We start from the raw sequence: 15696 nt of genomic DNA, 5'->3' as shown, positions 1-15696 counted from the left end.
ATACGGCCAGAATTCCTGCACGTCGTCAAATGGCAAAGACTGGCCAACGGCAACCGCAAGAAACGGAGTGTAGGCGCGGGAGCCGAAGCGTTTGCTACCCTTGCAGACTGAGGACTACATACATACATATAGTACAATCCACTCGACTCTTCATTTCATACCACACTCTGCAAGGATATGTACCCTGTAGAACCAAAGTGGTCAATTGACCCCTCTCGAACTAGTTCTGCGCTGTTTACCGCGCAACTAGCTACGCAAATAGTTACGCGGGAAGCGAACGCGGACCAGGTCTTCGTCGACTACAATGTACTAGTTCTGTAACTAGTTACGCGGGAAGCGAACGCGGACCAGTCGAAAAAGAACCGAAAAACAAAGCCGCCTTCGTTTTGTTTTCGAAGTCGGTAAATAACCGCAATTCCCTGGAGTTACAGTGCCCACTCAGCTAGTTTTTACCGATCCACGCCATGCAATAAGCACCGAAATGGTAAGTTAATCGTGATATTTTACTGTAGTTGCGCTCGTGGAATGAACTGGAGGAAAAAATAAAATTAAATAGGGACACTTATGTAAGTAAATCTAAACTCTAAATTGTATGACTTTTTTCTCTGTCTTATCTTTATATTTTAATGTTTCACTTACAGATAACAGCAATGAAATCAATTCTCCAGCCAGCTGGCGTTTTGAGCGGCTTGAACTTTATTTTGAGTGAGGACATTGTTCTGGCATATAACGTCGATGGGGTCCTCCTGGCAATGAGCCCCCGAAAAAACTGTACGGAAGGCAATGCAAAGGATGAAGAAAAGGGTGTTTAAAAAGAAGTATCTTGCCAAAAACCAGGAGTAGGCTAAGCATCATATAATTAAAAATTATTCGTTATATTGAAAGACATTGTGTTTTTATTTTTGTATTATTCCAGACTGCCAGATTGACTACTACCAGTAGTCAGTTAGGAACTAGTTACTGGTAACTAGGTCAGAGCTAGGTCAGGTAATCGAAGGGTAATCGAGCGGGAACCAGGGGTGGTTCCGCCCTAAGACATGCATGTGTTAAATTCTCCGCTGAAATACATTGCGGGTAATCGATCTGGAACCAGGGAGGTGAGAATGGTAGCTAGTGCGGCACCAGTGCGGAACTAGTTGCCTGGTACTAAAGGGTATATGTATAGCGTTTAAGACCAAAAACAAATGTTTGACCGTTTCAAACTAGCTTCAGACAAGGAAAGAGAGATAAAGAGAGATAGAACGTGCACCCACACACTAGCAAACGTCTGACATCTTTACGTGACTGAAAGAGAGAGAGGGAGAGAGCGCGAAAGAGCAGCTAATTGAGACCTAGTGTCAAAGTTGCGCCTGCGTCGCTCTTCGCTTCAAATTTTGATTGGAAATTTCCGTTTTAAAGTTTGAAATTCCTCTCTTCTCGGGTTTCGGCTCGCGATGGCGATGGGGGAAGTGATTTTTATAGGTTTGTTTGTTTGCTGTTGTGGTTACAGTCCCCCGTCCCCGTCCCGGTAACCGTTTTTGTCCCCAATATTGACCTGCCCCCGCACTGATAAGGGCCCTGCTCCCATGTTTTGTGTGCATTGGTTTTATGATTTCTCTCATGTTTCCCTGTTTACAATGCAACGAAGTAGAGGAGAAGGTGCGGGTGCGGGTGGGTCTGGGAGTTCCTATCGCTTTACATAACACTTGTGGGAACCCGCCTGGGTTGATAACAGCTCTGGGTCCAGTCCATAAATTATCTGGCGGCGGGGTTGAGCAAATAAACACTTGTTAGAACTGACACATTTGCTTGAGAGGCGATTGAGTCGCTATTTGCACTGCGCTTATCGAGGGTCTCTCTCTCGGAGGAGAGGACAGGCGCTAGCACCCTAGGACCAGGTCCTAGTGCCCGGCCGTGTGTGTGTGTGGTCTATCAAGGCACACGGAAGTTCCTCTTCTCTACTTCCGTTGCTGTGTTCCGACTTTTCTTCGCTGTGGATCCCATAGCGGTACAATTAAGTTCTCCTCCCTCTCTTCCCTGTTCCGTCGGATCCGAGCCATTCCCGCAAATCTTTCGTTTCGTCTTTGTTGTGCATTTTACAGTTGGGATTGCCATTGTCCTGACATCCTGGGAATCCAGGCTATTAACAGGTGTCCCAGGCGAATCATTTGCGGAGGTGTGAAAAATATTCGGTGAGTTTCGAGGGTGGATCGTTCTGTGTCTTAAAAGGGAATCCTAGTTGAGTTGTTGTTCATTTGAGTCCTCTAGCAACTACAAAAATTATGAGTACTTTTTCCTTAATTATATATATATATATAGTTAAATATCCGCAACTCGATTTTAAGTTTTTTAAAAAAGACTTTTATTTTACAACTTAAATATCTTTATGTCACAAGATTTAAATGAATTCCCCGACTTGACTTTGGGTCTGCTTGTCTCAAACGGAACTGATCTCTCTGCTGCTGGCTAGTTTCCATGAGCCCTTCTCTTGGAACTCCCGACTCTGGCTTCGGGCGTTGCTTTCCTCGGCTGCATCTTCGTGTCGGTGGCGTACGTGCCTGGATCGATATTTGGGGATGCGTCGGCTTTGATGAAAGGCATCCACTGCTGGCGATCGGTGTTGCATTACATGACGGAGCTAGGAATGTGATACTCCTTGGTTTTATGTCTAGCTTTGATTGGTCCTCATGAGTGGCGTGATTCTAAAGAATCGATTTCTCGAGAGTGGCGTGATTCTAATGTTGATGAAACAATGTGGTCCATTGTTTATATTATGGGGGGCCCTAGCTTGGAGTATGGGAAGAAAGCGTTATTGATTCTTGAGTGGGGTCCTGTTACTTGTGTGGATGGGGTGGATGAATTGTACATAAACATAATGTGTATGGGATGTGGGGAATTATGGATATGTCACTCCCCCAACGTTTGTTATTAGCCTGTCCTGTCAAGTGCGGTGGCTGAGGTTGGTTCCTCTTCTGCTTCTATTATAGGGTTAATACATTTAACCGTGACTCTTTTAGAAGTTTTCTTAAATTTAACAGCTACATAACTTAGTAGTACTAATATAATTATGACAAATGAAATTAGTAGACTTATTTGTAATAGGTTACTATATTTGGTGTATTGCATAATTATTTCATTAGTTTGGACATACGACAGTGGTTTTATTTTAGTTATGTTGTTGTTGACATAAACATTCTGGGCAAAATCTAACATTGTGTTTAATATTGTAAATTCATTTAATTGGATTGAACAGTTGTAGATTTTTATAATGGAATTTCCTTCCGCTATGATTTCTTGGTTTACACAATTCTGGTTTAGCGTTGTTTTTGGAAGATTTCATGTGATTAGTATATTGGGTTCAATAAAGTTTATTTGAAAGTTTTGAAAAGTTTTGGAATATGGACATTTAGTGGGAATTTGCATTAAAATTCTTATTATACAATTGTCATTGGTTTTCAATCTAGTTTCTTAAACAATACTTCTTCATTTTCTATGTAGTACTTGTCGTATGTCATATCTGTTAACATGTTATTTAATTCGTCTGGATACGGAATGATTTTATAGATTGGTACTTTTGTAATGTCTTTGGGAATGTTGGAAATTATTAGAATTTCGTTGGTATCGGATTTTAGCCATGTGGAGGTTTTTATATTTAGTATTTTCTCAGAATTTATTTGTTCCAGGTAGTCTTGTTTTAATAATTTTGGATTAAATATACCGAGCCTAGTTAATTGCATACCTAGTTCTATATCTTCGATATATTCTGTGAAATGTTGTAGATTGAATATCAAAATTTCTATTTGTTGATTCCTGTCTTTTTCTTCATTTAGTTTGGTTATAACGTTTATTCCGCTATTAACTGCATCTATTACCAAATTTAGTTCATTCATTTGAATGCTATGGCTGGCTAAATTTTCTATTTTTTGTTCCAAATCGACTTTATCTTCCTGATCTAGTGTTCCAAAGAGATATTTGTAGGCTGTTCCTACTATATTGTTTAGGCCTCTTTTATTTCTTTTGGTTATTTTTAGCCCGTTCATTTCTCTTTGCAATTTGTCTACTAGATATTTTATTTGGATTATGTCCTGGAATTTAGTGGCTTGCATTTATAAATTTTGGTATAGTTCTTCGGTTTTAGTTACATTAACAGTTAGATAATGGTATTCGTAATTGATAGGTATGTTAATCGATCCAGTTTTGAATATCATATATCCGTTTTGGGATTTTATAGGATTTATTTCTATGTTTTGGCCCTGTGCCGTTACGATGGTAATTATGAGGAAGATGAGGATTTTAATTGTGTTGAAGTTCGCCGATTCCATTAACTTCCTCGGTTTCTCTGGAATTATTATATTTGCTTCTATTAGATTTCTTCTTTTTCTTGAATTTTGATTTATAATGAGTTATTTTCCTACCCCTATTCTTTTCTTCATAATGTTTTTCGTCTACCTGTCTAATTTCGCCCGTCCTTTTGAAAGGATTTGTTACCTTAGACTTAACTAGAGGTGATAGTTTATAGCGGGTATCTACTTCATACTCTATGCGGTTTTTATTTAATTGAGTGATTTTATTCACTTTATTTAGTTGGGTGTCATACTCAGGTTAGCCTGCATAAATGAATATATCAGCTGGTGTCCTATTTGTGGTATTATGTTTGGTTTTATGATTATAAGTATAAAGAATTAATTCAAACTTCGTGAATCTATCTTCTGGGTTATCCTCGCTAGATATTATTCTTAATTTTTCATTTACTGTTTTATGAAATCTTTCTACGTCAGATATTCCATTTTTGCTGGAAGTGATCTCTATTTTGACGTTTTCCGCATTCAGCCATGCTTGCAATTCTGTGCACATAAAAGCTGAATCTTTATCGGCTTTGATTTCAATTGATTTGCCCATCTCGTTAAAAACTTTCATCATGGCTCTTTTTGCTTCTAACCAGTCACGACTTTTTACTTCTACAAGAGTGGCAAACTTCGAGTATACGTCAATACATGATAGGAACTGTTGGTTACCAACCATATAGAAATCTATGACGTATTTCTCTCTGATGTTCAGTATTTCCGGTGTAGTTTCGAATGCCAACTTCGTATTTCTATGCTCTGTTTTGGCAATATTACAAGTAGGACATTCGTTTATGATGTTTTGGATTAGTGTTTGATAATCCGGGTAATAGTATTTTCCCTAAACCAATTGACTGTTTTCTCTATCCCTGGATGGAGTAAGCCTTTATGATTCTTTAATATGGTTTCTTTAAATTCAGCGTAATTCTGAATATCTAGGAGTTTCGTGCTTGATTTAATAGCTTTGGTTATATTGTTAGAATTAATGATTTCTAAATAGGCTTTTTGGAATGGAGGAAAATCTATTTCGTTATGGAAATATAATGCGCTCTTTTTGGTGCATAGATATTACTTTATTATATCCTTCGCTAAGGTGTTAGTCATTTCCTTATACGTGATCTTGATGATTAGCTTGTGAAAATAACGAATTGTTTCTACCTTATCTTCATTGCCTTCTATTAGCTCAATTTGCCGATTGTAATAGTTAATTGGTCTTTCCGTGATAGCAATGTGATTTAGATTGTCTTCCTGTGCGCTATGTACAGTTGCACCAACGATATTGGAAGCTTCTCCAAGGAGATTTTCATTAATCTTTACCCTTGATAAGGCATCAGCTACATGATTTTCTTTGCCTGGTAGATATTTCATTTTAAAATCAAACTCATTCAGTTTTATTTTCCACCTTTGTAATTTCATATTTGGCTCCTTGAGGTTGTTCAACCAAATCAAGGGTTTATGATCGCTTTGTATCTCGAATGTTCTACCGAACAGGTATGAACGGAAATACTTGGTTGCCCATACGATCGCTAATAATTCCTTTTCGATGGCTGAATAGTTTATTTCATGTTCATTTAGGGTTCTGCTAGCGTAGAAGATCGGTTTGTGTTCATGTGACAAAACAGCTCCCAATGCTATGTTACTAGCGTCGGTTGTTACCGTGAACATTTTGTCAAAGTCTGGGAACGCAAGGATAGGGTCTGAGGTGATGAGTACTTTTAGTCTCTCAAATGCCTCGACGTACTTTTCTTCCTTGGGGTCCATGACAGCTCCTTTCTTTAGTTTGAGTGTCATGGGTTTTGCTATGTTTGCAAAATTAGGAATGAATTTCCTGTAGAACCCGCACAGACCTAAGAATGACTTTATTTGTTTAGTCGTTTCTGGTATTGGAAATTTGACAATGGCAGAGATTTTGCCTGGATTTGGTACTATTCCTTCAGTAGTGACTACATGACCTAGGAATTCAGTTTCCTTTTTCATGAATTCACATTTATCCATTTGTAGCTTCAAGTTGGCGTCTCTCAACTTTCCAAATACTCTCCTTAGTGACAACAAGTGTTCTTCCAATGAAGTGGAAAATATAATGATGTCATCTAAATATACAAAGCAATCTTTGAAGATTAACTCTTCTAGCAGATTGTTCATACATCTTTGGAAGGTAGCTGGGGCAGTGGTTAGCCCAAAGGGCATACGAGTGAACTCGTAATGTCCATGCTTAGTGGAGAACGCAGTTTTGGGGATTGAGCTATGTTCCATGGGTATTTGATGGAAACCTTTTGCTAAATCGATTGTCGTAAAATACTGACATTTACCTAGTTTGTCTAGGATTTCATCCATTCGTGGAGTTGGGAATTTGTCCTTAACTGTTATTTTATTTAGACTTCTATAGTCTACTACCATTCGATATTTTTGCTTTCCCGAAGCATCTATCTTCTTCGGAATCATAGATATGGGCGAGCAGTAAGGAGAATTCGACTTTCGAATTATTCCCTGCCTGATCATATTTTTGATTTGCTGGTTTACCTCCTGATCATGTATCTGGGCATATTTGTATGGTCGTCTGTAGACCGGGTCTTCATGTTGAGTTTTGATCTCGTGCTTGATTGTACTTGTGAAAGTCAAATTGTCACCTTCTCTGTACTGCACATCCTTAAACTCATATAAGACCTTCTTTAACTCTTCCCTCTCTTCGTCGTTTAAGTGTTCCAATCTTAATTGATTACATTCCCTTAATTCACTGTCTAGAGCGGAAGCGAAGTATTGATCACCCTCTGGAGATGGGTCAAGGCACTTAGGTGCGATCTTCTCTTCTTTTGTAGAGGGATCAGTGCACTTCTGTGCGGTCTTGCCGGCTTCAATAGCTTCTCCACTCTGAATGATTGGGTACGACCTAGCTCCTAGTGTTACAGTGTCATTTCTGTAATCGATGACGGCTTTACTTGCCATCAAGTATTCTCTTCCTAATAAAATATCATAATTTTCGGAAAAGTTATGTATGTAGAACTTTTGTTCGGACGGACATGTTTTGTTCGCATTCCTCATTATACTCTTAGTTAAACGGACAGGTCCATTGATGGTATGGACCGTAAGGTTATCGTCTTTTATCTCGGAATCTGTATAATTTTCTTTCATGATGTTGATCGATGATCCCAAGTCAGCGATACACCTTAATATTCTTTTATTAATGGTAATGTTTATATAGGGTCCTCCTCGGTTTCTTCCGAGGCGGCTTGATGAATATTTACGTCCATCTTCGTTTGGCCACTCTGGCTCTCCCTCCCTCTTTTAGTAGGTTGGTTGGGTCCACTCCCACTAGCTTGGTTTTGAGATATTTGCTGATTGAATGGATTCTGAGCCCTACCTTGATTCAAGGATTTTTTGAACTCATTGTATAATCCAGGATTTTGGGAATTTTGATTTTGATTTGTTCGATTAGTCTGACCGGTTCCAGATGAACTCTGAGTTTGATTGTGATAGTTAGTAGTATTATAATTTGGATAATAGTTTCCAACATTCTTTCGATTTGATTGAGACGATTTCGATTGATCTTTATTTGTACCTGAATCTGTTGTACTAGCTTCGTACAATCCTTCTTCTTGTGCTGCCTTCTTAAGATTAGACAATGTGGTAATATCTTTTCTTGCTAAGGTCATGAACATTCTGTCAGGAAGTTTTCGAGTAATGACATCTTTAATTGTGTTGTTCAAAGCGTTTTTATAAATGACATTATTTTATGGTATGTTTTCTAAGTTTAGCTTATTGTTTATTAATATTGCTTTTATCTCTAATTCTTCTATAAACTTACGAAGACTGCCGTTGAATCTGGTGGTGTATAGTTGTCGTAAGAGTTCTTCATATGGTGTGTGATTTTTGAACTAGTTGATCAGCGCCGTCTTCAGTTCAAGCCACGTGTTGGGTTGTATCATTTGCGATATGCGTTGTGCCTCTCCTGACAGTTGGATCTCGGTCGCTCCAAATAGGATCCTTTGTTGGCGAAGATCTTCAGTTGGATATAATCCGCATACATATTCGATTCGTTTGATAAATGAGCTTAGCTGTCCAGATGAACCGTCATAGGCAGGTATTTGTCTGATCGACAGCAGTGCCTGGTTCAAGTGGATTTCGCTCAATGATAGTGGTGGTAACGCCATGTTGTTGGTGTTGATTGGGTTTTGTTTTGTTTTCAGTAGTTTTTAACTTTATTTTGGTTCACTTGTAAGTTTTTTGATTTTGTATTTAGTGTTTCACTGTTCTTGGTGGATCACTATCTCCGCTTACTTCAGTTCACTTAATTTTAGTTTTGCAAATCGTATGTGCTCGTAACACATAGGTTCTTTAGCGGATTTCACAATTTTATTAACGATTCCGGGATTACGTGATCACAGTAATTAGAAATTACACAAGCTGACCATTACCGAAATATAGGAGTTAATTTTAAACGAAATCCTACCGACTGCGCCAGTTAAATATCCGCAACTCGATTTTAAGTTTTTTAAAAAAGACTTTTATTTTACAACTTAAATATCTTTATGTCACAAGATTTAAATGAATTCCCCGACTTGACTTTGGGTCTGCTTGTCTCAAACGGAACTGATCTCTCTGCTGCTGGCTAGTTTCCATGAGCCCTTCTTTTGGAACTCCCGACTCTTGCTTCGGGCGTTGCTTTCCTCGGCTGCATCTTCGTGTCGGTGGGGTACGTGCCGGGATCGATATTTGGGGATGCGTCGGCTTTGATGAAAGGCATCACCTGCTGGCGATCGGTGTTGCATTACATTACGGAGCTAGGAATGTGATACTCCTTGGTTTTATGTCTAGCTTTGATTGGTCCTCATGAGTGGCGAGATTCTAAAGAATCGATTTCTCGAGAGTTGCGTGATTCTAATGTTGATGAAACAATGTGGTCCATTGTTTATATTATGGGGGGCCCTAGCTTGGAGTATGGGAAGAAACAGTTATTGATTCTTGAGTGGGGTCCTGTTACTTGTGTGGATGGGGTGGATGAATTGTACATAAACATAATGTGTATGGGATGTGGGGAATTATGGATATGTCACTATATATATATAATATAATGAGACTCTCAGGACTGACCCAATTTACGGATTTCTGCAAATATTTTCGCGTAACCCTTTTTCCCACTGATCTGTGGAGACCTGGCCGACCTGATGGTCCATCGCTAAATTCACAAGCTGTCAAAGCACTTGACATACATATGTTCTCAAGTACAGAAACTACAAATTTATGCCCCTTAAACGCCCCTTAAAAAAAAAACACAAAAGAGACCAAAAATCAAAATCGAATAAGGGCTATTTTGAGTATAATTTCAGTTAATTGGGGGACAGTTGGATCGGAACAAGAAGAAAAGATTTGTGGTCTGTGGTTGGAATGACCCTGGAAACAGATTTCATTGGACATCGACAGTTTTGTCGGTTATGCAAACGCAATTTGGGTCACTTCACAGCAGTTGAAAAGAACTGAAGAGGGACTGGACGGGGCTAGGGGGCTGGGTGGCTGGGTGCTGGGGGGCTGTGAGGCGCCTCTTCGAGTGAGTTGAATGTAGGTTAGGTGGATGCTGATGCCCAGTTGTGTAGCCAGCCATTGGCAGGAGGGGGGGCGATAGGGAGCCATGGAATAGTGCCTTAGACCCCTTGCTGGGGATAAGGATGATGCGGCTGTCGGTGGCATGTCGGGCCTTTGTGCTGCATCTTGGCTTGTGCCACCACCCCTTTTGTGTGCGTCTGCATGCTGAGTGGTGCTCATCCTCGGTACATGTTTGATGGTCTCCCCACGGTCCCCGTACCGTCATTCGGATCCCATTCAGTCACAGAACTCATAATTGATGTTCAAACTGATGTTGAGTCTGGGGCAGGAGGAGCACTTGCCACAGATTCTTTCTGCTGCTGCTGGGCCCCTCAATTGTGACACGTTTTGTCCGGCATTACTCGCATTATTGTTATTGCCATTGTGATTCGGGCAGATGATGGTTTTGTTGTGCCACATCACATTGATTTAATTAACTTCAATTAGAGAAGCGGAAGCTGTCAGATAGAGAGAGAGAGAGTGCGGGGGAACTGAGTTCCATCACGCCTTCAAAAGGAGTCCTGAGCGTGCCACACGTGCCAGGAAATCATCTGCTGCTGAGGTTGTAAAAAATACGTTACTTGGACTAATTTCCCGTCTCAACAATGCAGTGCACGCGGCACAGGACGAAAAATCCGACCAACAAAGGTACACAAACGAGGGTCCCCGCTCCACAATAAGGGTCCTGCAATGAGCACTACCCTGCTCTATCCCTCTCCAGCTCAGGCTCAGGCTCAAACTCGGGGTTGCAGTTGCACATTGAGCCGCAACGAGACTCATCAGCGGCGTCCTGTTTGGGTAATTATACCCGATACTCAAAATGAGTATTGGGGTATATTAGATTTGTGGTAAAAGTGAATGTGTGTAACGTCCAGAAGGAATCGTTTCCGACCCCATACAGTATATATATTCCTGATCAGCATCAATAGCCGAGTCGATTGAGCCCTGTCTGTCTGTCCGTCTGTCCGTCCGTCCGTCCGTCCGTCCGTCCGTCCGTCCGTCCGTCCGTCTGTCCGTACCCTTCAACGCCTAGTGCTCAAAGACTATAAGAGCTAGAGCAACGATGTTCTGGATCCAGACTTCTGTGATATGTCACTGCTACAAAAATATTTCAAAACTTCGCCCCGAATACTTCTGCCTCCACAAAGAACGAAAATCTGTGGCATCCAGATTTTTAAAGATACGATAAAACCAAAAACGCAGAATCGTAGAGGATGACTAGAATGTAAAATCTCAACCAGATCGTATAATTTTTATAGCCAGAATCAAGAAAACAATTTCATTCTTTCCCGCTCTGTCTCTCTCTAACACACAGGTTTCATGGTCGGTTTTGCCAATTGCAAAATATGAGTTCAAGGATCTCAGAACCTATAAGAGCCAGAGCAATCAAATTTGGTATCTACACTCCTGTGATATCGGACCTTGACCGTTTCATGTCCAAATTTCGCCACACCCCCTTCCGCCCCCGCAAAGGACGAAAATCTGGGGCATCCACAAATCTCAGAGACTATTAAGGCTAGAGTAACCAAATTTGGTATCCGCACTTCTGTTAGATCTCACTATAAAACGTATATCTCAGAATTTCGCCCCACACCCTTCCGGCCCCACAAAGGACAAAAAGGACAGAATCATAGATAATCTTGATGATTAGCTTGTGAAAATAACGAATTGTTTCTACCTTATCTTCATTGCCTTCTATTAGCTCAATTTGCCGATTGTAATAGTTAATTGGTCTTTCCGTGATAGCAATGCGATTTAGATTGTCTTCCTGTGCGCTATGTACAGTTGCACCAACGATATTGGAAGCTTCTCCAAGGAGATTTTCATTAATCTTTACCCTTGATAAGGCATCAGCTACATGATTTTCTTTGCCTGGTAGATATTTCATTTTAAAATCAAACTCATTCAGTTTTATTTTCCACCTTTGTAATTTCATATTTGGCTCCTTGAGGTTGTTCAACCAAATCAAGGGTTTATGATCGCTTTGTATCTCGAATGTTCTACCGAACAGGTATGAACGGAAATACTTGGTTGCCCATACGATCGCTAATAATTCCTTTTCGATGGCTGAATAGTTTATTTCATGTTCATTTAGGGTTCTGCTAGCGTAGAAGATCGGTTTGTGTTCATGTGACAAAACAGCTCCCAATGCTATGTTACTAGCGTCGGTTGTTACCGTGAACATTTTGTCAAAGTCTGGGAACGCAAGGATAGGGTCTGAGGTGATGAGTACTTTTAGTCTCTCAAATGCCTCGACGTACTTTTCTTCCTTGGGGTCCATGACAGCTCCTTTCTTTAGTTTGAGTGTCATGGGTTTTGCTATGTTTGCAAAATTAGGAATGAATTTCCTGTAGAACCCGCACAGACCTAAGAATGACTTTATTTGTTTAGTCGTTTCTGGTATTGGAAATTTGACAATGGCAGAGATTTTGCCTGGATTTGGTACTATTCCTTCAGTAGTGACTACATGACCTAGGAATTCAGTTTCCTTTTTCATGAATTCACATTTATCCATTTGTAGCTTCAAGTTGGCGTCTCTCAACTTTCCAAATACTCTCCTTAGTGACAACAAGTGTTCTTCCAATGAAGTGGAAAATATAATGATGTCATCTAAATATACAAAGCAATCTTTGAAGATTAACTCTTCTAGCAGATTGTTCATACATCTTTGGAAGGTAGCTGGGGCAGTGGTTAGCCCAAAGGGCATACGAGTGAACTCGTAATGTCCATGCTTAGTGGAGAACGCAGTTTTGGGGATTGAGCTATGTTCCATGGGTATTTGATGGAAACCTTTTGCTAAATCGATTGTCGTAAAATACTGACATTTACCTAGTTTGTCTAGGATTTCATCCATTCGTGGAGTTGGGAATTTGTCCTTAACTGTTATTTTATTTAGACTTCTATAGTCTACTACCATTCGATATTTTTGCTTTCCCGAAGCATCTATCTTCTTCGGAATCATAGATATGGGCGAGCAGTAAGGAGAATTCGACTTTCGAATTATTCCCTGCCTGATCATATTTTTGATTTGCTGGTTTACCTCCTGATCATGTATCTGGGCATATTTGTATGGTCGTCTGTAGACCGGGTCTTCATGTTGAGTTTTGATCTCGTGCTTGATTGTACTTGTGAAAGTCAAATTGTCACCTTCTCTGTACTGCACATCCTTAAACTCATATAAGACCTTCTTTAACTCTTCCCTCTCTTCGTCGTTTAAGTGTTCCAATCTTAATTGATTACATTCCCTTAATTCACTGTCTAGAGCGGAAGCGAAGTATTGATCACCCTCTGGAGATGGGTCAAGGCACTTAGGTGCGATCTTCTCTTCTTTTGTAGAGGGATCAGTGCACTTCTGTGCGGTCTTGCCGGCTTCAATAGCTTCTCCACTCTGAATGATTGGGTACGACCTAGCTCCTAGTGTTACAGTGTCATTTCTGTAATCGATGACGGCTTTACTTGCCATCAAGTATTCTCTTCCTAATAAAATATCATAATTTTCGGAAAAGTTATGTATGTAGAACTTTTGTTCGGACGGACATGTTTTGTTCGCATTCCTCATTATACTCTTAGTTAAACGGACAGGTCCATTGATGGTATGGACCGTAAGGTTATCGTCTTTTATCTCGGAATCTGTATAATTTTCTTTCATGATGTTGATCGATGATCCCAAGTCAGCGATACACCTTAATATTCTTTTATTAATGGTAATGTTTATATAGGGTCCTCCTCGGTTTCTTCCGAGGCGGCTTGATGAATATTTACGTCCATCTTCGTTTGGCCACTCTGGCTCTCCCTCCCTCTTTTAGTAGGTTGGTTGGGTCCACTCCCACTAGCTTGGTTTTGAGATATTTGCTGATTGAATGGATTCTGAGCCCTACCTTGATTCAAGGATTTTTTGAACTCATTGTATAATCCAGGATTTTGGGAATTTTGATTTTGATTTGTTCGATTAGTCTGACCGGTTCCAGATGAACTCTGAGTTTGATTGTGATAGTTAGTAGTATTATAATTTGGATAATAGTTTCCAACATTCTTTCGATTTGATTGAGACGATTTCGATTGATCTTTATTTGTACCTGAATCTGTTGTACTAGCTTCGTACAATCCTTCTTCTTGTGCTGCCTTCTTAAGATTAGACAATGTGGTAATATCTTTTCTTGCTAAGGTCATGAACATTCTGTCAGGAAGTTTTCGAGTAATGACATCTTTAATTGTGTTGTTCAAAGCGTTTTTATAAATGACATTATTTTATGGTATGTTTTCTAAGTTTAGCTTATTGTTTATTAATATTGCTTTTATCTCTAATTCTTCTATAAACTTACGAAGACTGCCGTTGAATCTGGTGGTGTATAGTTGTCGTAAGAGTTCTTCATATGGTGTGTGATTTTTGAACTAGTTGATCAGCGCCGTCTTCAGTTCGAGCCACGTGTTGGGTTGTATCATTTGCGATATGCGTTGTGCCTCTCCTGACAGTTGGATCTCGGTCGCTCCAAATAGGATCCTTTGTTGGCGAAGATCTTCAGTTGGATATAATCCGCATACATATTCGATTCGTTTGATAAATGAGCTTAGCTGTCCAGATGAACCGTCATAGGCAGGTATTTGTCTGATCGACAGCAGTGCCTGGTTCAAGTGGATTTCGCTCAATGATAGTGGTGGTAACGCCATGTTGTTGGTGTTGATTGGGTTTTGTTTTGTTTTCAGTAGTTTTTAACTTTATTTTGGTTCACTTGTAAGTTTTTTGATTTTGTATTTAGTGTTTCACTGTTCTTGGTGGATCACTATCTCCGCTTACTTCAGTTCACTTAATTTTAGTTTTGCAAATCGTATGTGCTCGTAACACATAGGTTCTTTAGCGGATTTCACAATTTTATTAACGATTCCGGGATTACGTGATCACAGTAATTAGAAATTACACAAGCTGACCATTACCGAAATATAGGAGTTAATTTTAAACGAAATCCTACCGACTGCGCCAGTTAAATATCCGCAACTCGATTTTAAGTTTTTTAAAAAAGACTTTTATTTTACAACTTAAATATCTTTATGTCACAAGATTTAAATGAATTCCCCGACTTGACTTTGGGTCTGCTTGTCTCAAACGGAACTGATCTCTCTGCTGCTGGCTAGTTTCCATGAGCCCTTCTTTTGGAACTCCCGACTCTTGCTTCGGGCGTTGCTTTCCTCGGCTGCATCTTCGTGTCGGTGGCGTACGTGCCTGGATCGATATTTGGGGATGCGTCGGCTTTGATGAAAGGCATCACCTGCTGGCGATCGGTGTTGCATTCCATTACGGAGCTAGGAATGTGATACTCCTTGGTTTTATGTCTAGCTTTGATTGGTCCTCATGAGTGGCGAGATTCTAAAGAATCGATTTCTCGAGAGTTGCGTGATTCTAATGTTGATGAAACAATGTGGTCCATTGTTTATATTATGGGGGGCCCTAGCTTGGAGTATGGGAAGAAACAGTTATTGATTCTTGAGTGGGGTCCTGTTACTTGTGTGGATGGGGTGGATGAATTGTACATAAACATAATGTGTATGGGATGTGGGGAATTATGGATATGTCACTATATATATATAATATAATGAGACTCTCAGGACTGACCCAATTTACGGATTTCTGCAAATATTTTCGCGTAACCCTTTTTCCCACTGATCTGTGGAGACCTGGCCGACCTGATGGTCGACTTCTGTGATATGTCACTGCTACAAAAATATTTCAAAACTTCGCCCCGAATACTTCTGCCTCCACAAAGAACGAAAATCTGTGGCATCCAGATTTTTAAAGATACGA

At 40.0% G+C, this 15696-nt stretch overlaps 1 protein-coding gene and 1 pseudogene across 1 annotated transcript in view; one reads left to right on the top strand and one right to left on the bottom strand.

Moving 5' to 3' along the window:
* Positions 1–661: 661 nt before the first annotated feature.
* LOC117190659 overlaps positions 662–15696 on the bottom strand; it is a 61820-nt gene continuing 46785 nt past the window's right edge. Inside the window, exon 2 of the mRNA XM_033395715.1 lies at positions 662–769. The gene's annotated coding sequence lies outside the window, so the exon portion shown is untranslated. The remainder of the gene's footprint in view (positions 770–15696) is intronic.
* The window catches only part of LOC117191606, a 38543-nt pseudogene continuing 33436 nt past the window's right edge, over positions 10590–15696 (top strand).

The sequence above is a fragment of the Drosophila miranda genome, assembly GCF_003369915.1.
Source record: "Drosophila miranda strain MSH22 chromosome Y unlocalized genomic scaffold, D.miranda_PacBio2.1 Contig_Y1_pilon, whole genome shotgun sequence".
Lineage (NCBI taxonomy): Eukaryota > Metazoa > Arthropoda > Insecta > Diptera > Drosophilidae > Drosophila > Drosophila miranda.
This window is presented reverse-complemented; position numbering and strand designations above follow the sequence as displayed.